We start from the raw sequence: 8,189 nt of genomic DNA on the forward strand, positions 1-8,189 counted from the left end.
CCCGGTATGGGTGCTTGCAGGAGGCAATCATTTAATGTTTCTCTGTCATCAATCTCTCTCCTTCTCTCTCTCTTTCTCCCTCTCCCTTCCTCTCTCTCTAATATCAATAAAAACATATTTTTAAAAAATAGTGTAATTCTAGTATGCAAAAGAACATATTATACTCTGATTCACAATTACTATCTCAGAAAAATATCCTAATATGTAGGGCAATGTAGTATAATAAATGTGGAATTTCAAAAACATGAAAATTGGATATGTAGTAAATGGTCCTAAAATCATTATCTGCTTATTGAAAGAAAATTAGATTGCAGATACATGCTTACTACAATTTCCAGATATAAAAATATAAAAGAAAAAAGAAAAAACATTGATCAGAAATATTGGTTTAAATATCTTCTAAACATCACACAGAGGGCAAAGAAAAAAACAAAAACTCACCATTTGAAGGACGGTATCATAATGAGAAATACATTCTAGAAATCTAAGTAATGTTTTACATAACATGGTATTAGTAAGCAATATACCTTCTAAATATAAGACTAACTTGTTTTTGTATATAAACCAAAAAGCCTGGGGCTAAAAAGCTACTGCCATGCGTTTTATTCTCATGGGTCATTTGCTTTATTTTATTCTTCCACCAGCCCTAAATTAAAAGTGTGCAGTATGCTCTTTGCGGCTTCTGATGCTCTGTCTAGTGTTCCTGAGGTACCATGTGGCACGGGAATCTTGACTGCAAACTGAGTTTAATGATCATCCTGGCTGACAGCTATTATGGATGTATCTTTGTTATTGTAGCACCATCTATGTGCAGTTCTAATTAGAAGAATGGCAGTCACAAATTTAAACAGAGCTTTAGGTTGTTTTCAATTCCAAAGATGTTGGGAGCTGGTGACGTGTCTGGACATGGTCCACACCACCTGAGGGTCTGGAGTCAGGGACTCCACCCTCCCCACAATGACCCTTGATATTGAGAGCCCTCTACGTGTCTGGACATGGTCCACATAGCCTGAGGCTCTGGAGCCAAGGACTCAATCCTCCCCAAAAGTTCCCATTAGAAGCCGAGATAAAGATAATTACCAAGGTCTGAGCTCATGCAGGAGGCAGAGTGTTTACTCTGAAAGAGCATTCATACAGCCTTGAAGGAATGTGGAGAGGGGTGCTAGTCAGCAAAATCAACAGTGCCTGTATATATTGAGCTGGGAAAATAAACTTGGGGCTGGCAGCTGGTAGCGGTCACGAGCTGCAGCCCTCCGGATCCCATCTTTTTTGTGTCTGTCTTTTCTTTATCTTCACCTCTTCCTCAGGACCGTTCGACTCTGCCTGCGGGCTCCGGCAAAAGACCTTTTAAGAATGTGATATTTAGCAGGAGTAAGCTGACTAGAGAACAAGGAGGGTGGGACATGTCCTCATACATAATAAGTAGTCAATAAAAAGCACAGGTCCAATGCAGACAGCCACATACTTATTCAGAGCTGTCCTGCTGCAGGACTTTTTTTTACTGAAAGTTAAGAACAATTTATTTGCTCATAGTCCCATTCAAGAAGCCAGCATTGTTTTGAACTTCAAAGAAAATAAACACATGCTATGTCAGACAAGAAAATATCTAACATGGATTTCTTATACAAACTAAGACTTATATACGGTGGAGAAAAAGTAGGTTTATAGTTGTGAGTACATTAAAAACAGAGTTTATTCTTTTATTATTTATTAACTATTGCATTATTTTCCATACGAACAACTGTAAACCTACTTTTGCTACATCCTGTACGTGGCAAAAAGTAAAAAGGAAACCAATGAAAGCTGAAATCAGAGTGAGAAATTTATATAGCATAATGGCACAGTGAGATTATGAGAACCATAGAAGTTATACTTGGATGCTAATTTTCACTAATAACTATTCATGGTCCAGGTGCATTAGAGGTCTTATAGATGACAGTTTCAACATAAACTCAGAAATCTTATTAGAAGGAAATATTAAAGCCTCTTTGTAAACCATATCAGAAGAATTATTTTATGTTTTGTGGCTCTTCATTTCTATGGAAAAAAGCCTATTTTGTTTTTGGTTTTAAGGAACTAACCCAACTACATCAGTAAATCATCCTTGTTTGTAGAATTTGTCCCTCAGCTAAAAAAAACAGTCAGTAAAAAATGAGATCTATTACACTTAGTCCATATTTTCTATCTATATATTCCACCACAAAGCTGTATTTAGATAGTTATGGAAATTGTATTAAAATAGTACTTAGAAATTTTTATAAAGAAGTGACTCTGGCCCCAGTACATTTCTGTCTGCATGTCTGCTCTACAGAAAAGAAATTGTTTATCTCCATCCACCTTCTCTCCCACCTAAGCGTGTGCCACCACCCCATGGAAGATTCCATGGACATGGACATGAGCCCTCTGAGGCCCCAGAACTATATTTTTGGTTATGAACTAAAGGACGGCAAAGATTATCATTTTAAGGTGGATAATGATGAAAATGAGCACGAGTAATCTTTACAAATGGTCAGTTTAAGGGCTGGTGTGAAGGATGAATTGCATTGCTGAAGTTGAGGCAATGAATTATGAAGGCGGGCCAATTAAAGTAACACTGGCAACTTTGAAAATGTATGTACAGCCAACGGTTTCCCTTAGTGGCTTTGAAATAACACCACCTGTGGTCTTAAGGTTGAAGTGTGGTTCAGGTCCTGTGCATTTTAGTGTACAGCACTTAGTACCCGTGGAGGAAGATGCAGAGTTGGAAGGTGAAGAGGAGGAGGTTGTGAAACTCCTAAGTATGTCTGGAAAGCATTCTGCCACTAGAAGAGTTAGCAAGTTTGCACACAAAAAAGTAAAACTTGCTGCTGCTACTGTTGATGATGATGATGACTTTGAGGATGTGGAAGCTGAACAAAAAGCTCCAGTAAAGAAATCTGCACGAGACACTCCAGCTAAAAATGCACAAAAATCAAACCAGAATGAAAAAGACTCAAGACCATCAACACCAAAACCAAAAGGTCAAGAATTCTTCAGAAACCAGGAAAAAACTCATAAAACACCAAAAAGATCTAGGTCTGTAGAAGACATTAAAGCAAAAATGCAAGCAAGTATGGAAAAGGTGGCTCTCTTCCCAAAGTGGAAGCCAACTTCATCAATTATGTGAATAATTGCTTCTGACGACTGACAGGAGGCTATTCAAGATCTCTGGCAATGGAAGAAGTCTCTTTAAGAAAATAAAGTTTGTTAAAATTTCCCAACTTATTTCTGTAACAATTTATATCAGGCTGTGTGTTTTTTTAATAATGCATAGTGAAAATGTTCCCTGCCATGTTTGGTAAATGTTGTTGTTTCCATTGCCAAGAATGTGTTGTCCAAAATGCCTATTTAGTTTTTAAAGACGGAACCCCACCCTTTTTTGGTTTTAAGTATGTATGGAATGTTATGCCAGGACATAGTAGTTGTAGTCAGACAAATGGAAATGGTGGGAAGACAAAAATATACATGTGAAATAAACTCAGTATCTTAATAAAGTAAAAGGAAAGAACTGACTCCATTTGCACAAAATATATGGTCTTCTTTTATATATAAATGATATGATGACTCATCGTTCATTCAGAGAGGGCTTTTTACATGGCATGCATGTGCTCAGTGCTGGGCATGCTGAATTGTGAGGAGAAAAAAAGACCTCAGTTCTTCCTCAAAGAGCACATTGTTCCAGAGATGTATATTCTGAACATTCTCTAATAATGTGGACTAGATGAATGTATTGAATTATCCATTTTTTCTAGTATTACATTCTGACTAGTGCTATTGCTTTGTAAGATTGCTGACTGGCAAAGCTATAGCTTTGGTCAAAAAATGGCACATGGCCAGAGAAGATGGATATTCTGTGATCAATAGAAGGAATTATGTTTAGGCATATAAAGCATCCCAACACTCAACTTCAACTAGATTACCTTTATAGTTTCTGAAAAGAGCCACAATAAAGGAAAGACAAATTTTGTATTGATGGAAACCTAAAGTCAAGTAATCTTTGGGGACATAGTAATCCAAATCATATGATTGCTTCTGCTGCCATCATTTAGTTTAGAATCAGTGTATGTAAATTGCTAAAAAATTCACAAGCAGACTAGTGTTTGACCAATCTGGGAAATTACTGAGTGTTAAAGTGGCTTGAATGAGAGTAGGAAGTAGTTTGGAGGTGAGGCTGGCTCTGAATCTCTATAGGACTCTTTTCTTTCTGACCTCATACAAAATTTTGTAAGCTTATGGAGGACAGGTATGTAATAAATCAAATGATGTGAAAACACAATAATTTCTAAATGTTAAGTATATTCTTTTTCAGAAACATAGAGATTCTTTATCTTGCAAAATGAACCTGTGTAAGGATACTTAAAATTTAGTATTTATCTCTCACAAATTCCTATACTTCTATTTCTATGTTTTCTTAGATTTGTCTATCATTTCCATGTTTGTATACATATATGTTTTTGTGTATATAAATCCTCTTTAATTTTGTATTTTGAATGCCAAGTAAATAATAAGGATTCTCATTTTTTTTGCCAATGGGTATAAAAATGGAAGGTTATAAAAGCCATTCCTTTCAAGAAAAGTTATTATAAAAATATGGAAATATCTGAAATATAGGTAATTTTGCTTTCTTAAATAATGTATTCTGAATGAAAATACTTTTGAAAAAAACAGTGGCCCTTGTCTGTACTCCTCTTCTTTAACTGTTTACTTTAAGCCATAATAACATGGAGTGCCTCTGCAGCACTCTATGCCAACACCCGCCTACTCTTCAGTACAACATGTTTCTCCCTAAGCCAAAATTTCTACATAGAAACCTCAATGTGATACTGCTACAACATGAAATCAATTACCATTTATCTGTTTTTAAAAAAACATCCCCCCAAAACATTAAAACTCTTATTTTTTAACATTGACTAAAGAACGAAGTCCATATTTCTTAATAAGATATATAAGATCCTTAATATTCTAGCTTTAATCTCAAGTTTTTATTTCCTTTTTTTTTAAATTTATCTTTATTGTTGAGAGTATTAAAGGTATACCATTTTCCCCCCCAATTGATCCCCTCCACTTCCCTCCCACCCCCTTCCCAGGCCTTCAACCCATTATTAACTGTGTCCATGGGTTATACATATAACTTCTTTGATTAATCTCTTCCCACCCTCCACCCCCCTTCCCTCTTTCCCCTGAAATATGATCATCTGTTACATGTGTCAATGACTCTGGATCTATTTAGTTCATCAGATTCTTTTGTTCATTAGCTTCTTGTTAAAGAAGACCCTTCAACATTTCCTGTAGTGCTGGTTTGGTGGTGATGAACTCCTTTAGATTTTCCTTGTCTGAGAAGCTCTTTATTTGATCTTCAATTCTAAATGATAGCTTTGCTGGGTAGAGCAATCTTGGTTGTAATTCCATGTTTTTCATCACTTTGAATATTTCTTGCCACTCCCTTCTGGCCTACATATTTTCTGTTGAGAAATCAGCTGACAGTTGTATGGGTGCTCCCTTGTAGGTAACTAATTGCTTTTCTCTTGCTGCTTGTAAGATTCTCTCTTTGTCTTTAACCTTTGGCATTTTAATTATGATGTGTCTTGCTTAGGGCCTCTTTGGGTTCTTCTTGGTTGGGACCCTCTGTGCCTCCTGGGCTTGTAAGTCGATTTCTTTCCCCAGGTAGTGGAAGTTTTCTGTAATTATTTTTTCAAATAGGTTTTCAATTCCTTGGTCTCTTTCTTCCCCTTCTGGCATCCCAATAATATGAATGTTGGGCCTCTTGAAATTGTCCCAGAGGCTCCTTATACTATTTTCATATTTCTGGATTCTTTTTTCTTTTTGCTCTTCTGGTTGGGTGTTTTTTGTTTCCTCATGTTCCAAATTGCTGATTTGATTCTCAGCATCCTCTACTCCACTGTTGATTCCCTGAAAATTATTCTTCATTTCAGTTCGTGTAGCCTTCATTTCAAATTGGTACTTTATTATGTTATCGATTTTCTCAGTTATTTCCCTAACAGTCTGCTTAAACATCCTTATAAACAAAATTCTGAACTCTCTATCTGTTAGCTTGCTTGGATCTATTTCAGTTAGTTCCTCTTCTAGAGATTTCTTCTGTTCTTTCTTTTGTGACATCTTTCTTTGCCTCCGCATTTTGGCTGCTTTCAGGTGTTTGTTTCTATGTAGTAGGTAGAGCTGCTATGTCTCCTGGAATTGGTAGAGTGGCTTAGTGTAGTAGGTGTCCTGTAGGGACCAGTGGCTCAGCCTCTCCAGTCACCTGAGCTGGGCCTTCTATGTTCTCCCTTGTGTGGGCTGTGTGCACTGTCCTATTGTAGTTGAGCCTTGGTTGCTGTTGGTGTCCCTGGGAGGAACTGACCCCCAGGCCAATCAGCTGTAAGGACCAGCTATAACTATAGCCAGAGAGCTGCTGTGCTGGAGACACCCCTATGGATCAGGATTTACTTCAGTGGAGCTTTGGTGTTCACCAAGTGCACCCCTTGAGTGTCACTCCTGGATTTGGTAGGGTTGTAACCCAGTGTGGTAGAGTCTGATCACCAGGTGCCCTGTCTCTGGGGCCTCCCGGGAGGTGCAAAGTCAGCCTGTGCCAGTGCCTTGCCCAGGGCCACCCAGCATGAGCTGCACAGGAAACTATAATTGGCTGCTACTTTTGCTGGGCTTGGAGGTGCCCAGGAGAGGTCAAGCTATGAGCCAATGCAGGCTGCCTCTAGTGCCAGGTTTGGGGCCCCTTATCAAGCTGTATGGGGCACGCTGCTGCTTGTTTGAGAGATTTTAGGAAAGTCCTAAGCATGAGGCTTGAGAGGCCACTTGCATAGAAAAGCCCCTGGAAATGGCCTGGATGAGCTGCAGGTGGGGAGGGGCGGGGCCTCCAGGATCATGGGGGGGGGGTAAAGGTGTGAGTCAGGTGCTGGTGATTCAAATATGGCGCCTGCCTGCCATCTGTGTGCTGGGAGGACTCACCAAAGGAGCAATGGCCTCTCCCAACTCTTCCGCCTGGGAGAAAGCCACCCTCCACCTCTCGCCCCAACTTCAGGCAGGTTAGTTCCTCCCCAAGTGTCCCAGGTCCTTTTAGGCTGCTGCCCAGCACTGGGCTCAGAGGGGGCGTGTCTGAGTGAGTCTGTGTGCGGGCCCTTTGAGAGGAGCTGCTGGGGCTCCTGCAGCCTCCGCGACCCTCAGGGACAGTCCCTGCTGGTTGCATAGCCCAGAGTTGTGGGGATGTCTCTTCCCGGCCTGGAGCCCTGGGCTGGGGGCCTGCTGTGGGGCTGGGACCCCTCCCTCCTCCCTCCTCTGGGAAACACCTTTGAGATTCCTTTCCGAGTTTCAACCATGGCACCGGGTGTGGGCCCACAGCAGGTCTTTGTGATTCAGCCCGGATCTGCCCGCATCTGCGCCCCTCCTACCAGTCTGGGTGCTTCTTCAGGTCCCTGGTGGTGGGGCTTCTGTTCAGCCAGATTTCAGGAGGCTCGGAGTGATGGTGGTTCTGTATTTTAGTTGTAATTTTGATGTGGTTGCGGGAGGCAGAGGGTGCAGCTGTTACCTACGCTGCCATCTTGTTGTTCCTATTATTTCCTATTAAGTCTTTCAGTGATGCCTCATTGAAAGTGCTATATCAAGTCCCTTAGAACACTAAATGCATTTCATTATAACATTTTGTTTTTAGAAAAGCAACTCATCCAATCTTTTATACATACTATCTACTTTGCTTAGAATGGGTTTGATTTTTATGACCCAGCATTATTTTTCCCTGGTAAGCAATTTATTCATCTCCTACCTCTAAAATCTCACAGCACTTTTCCTACTTTTTGGATTATAACTGTTAATTTATATGTCTATATCCTTGTAAAGGAGGGAATGATTCTTCTACTACCAGATATAACTCACGTTTTCATATTTTATTTGTGTTTACATTGAGGGAAAAGACAATTCTCATATGTTCAGGTTTGATCTCTTAAAGTAAAAATCACCCATGGCATCTATCAAAGGAAGAAACAGCATGTGTTTCAGAATGTAAACCCAAACTATTCTCTCAATAATGATTTATACATATTACTAGGAGATTGCTTCTGCTTAAAAATGTGTGTGGTGGTAATTTCCATGTGGGAGTGAACAGAGGCTAAGAAGTATAAAGCAACAAGTTCCTCAAATCTTTGGATCAAAAGAACTAATCCAGA

General features: G+C 39.6%; 1 pseudogene across 1 annotated transcript; it reads left to right on the forward strand.

Annotated features, from left to right (window-relative positions):
• Nucleotides 1-2,370: 2,370 nt before the first annotated feature.
• Nucleotides 2,371-3,211, forward strand: LOC308561707 (nucleophosmin pseudogene; annotated as a pseudogene). Its single transcript has one exon. The product of its transcript is annotated as a nucleophosmin pseudogene (transcript).
• Nucleotides 3,212-8,189: the final 4,978 nt, after the last annotated feature.

The sequence above is a fragment of the Miniopterus schreibersii genome (genome assembly GCF_964146895.1).
Source record: "Miniopterus schreibersii genome assembly, chromosome: 9".
Classification (NCBI taxonomy): domain Eukaryota; kingdom Metazoa; phylum Chordata; class Mammalia; order Chiroptera; family Miniopteridae; genus Miniopterus; species Miniopterus schreibersii.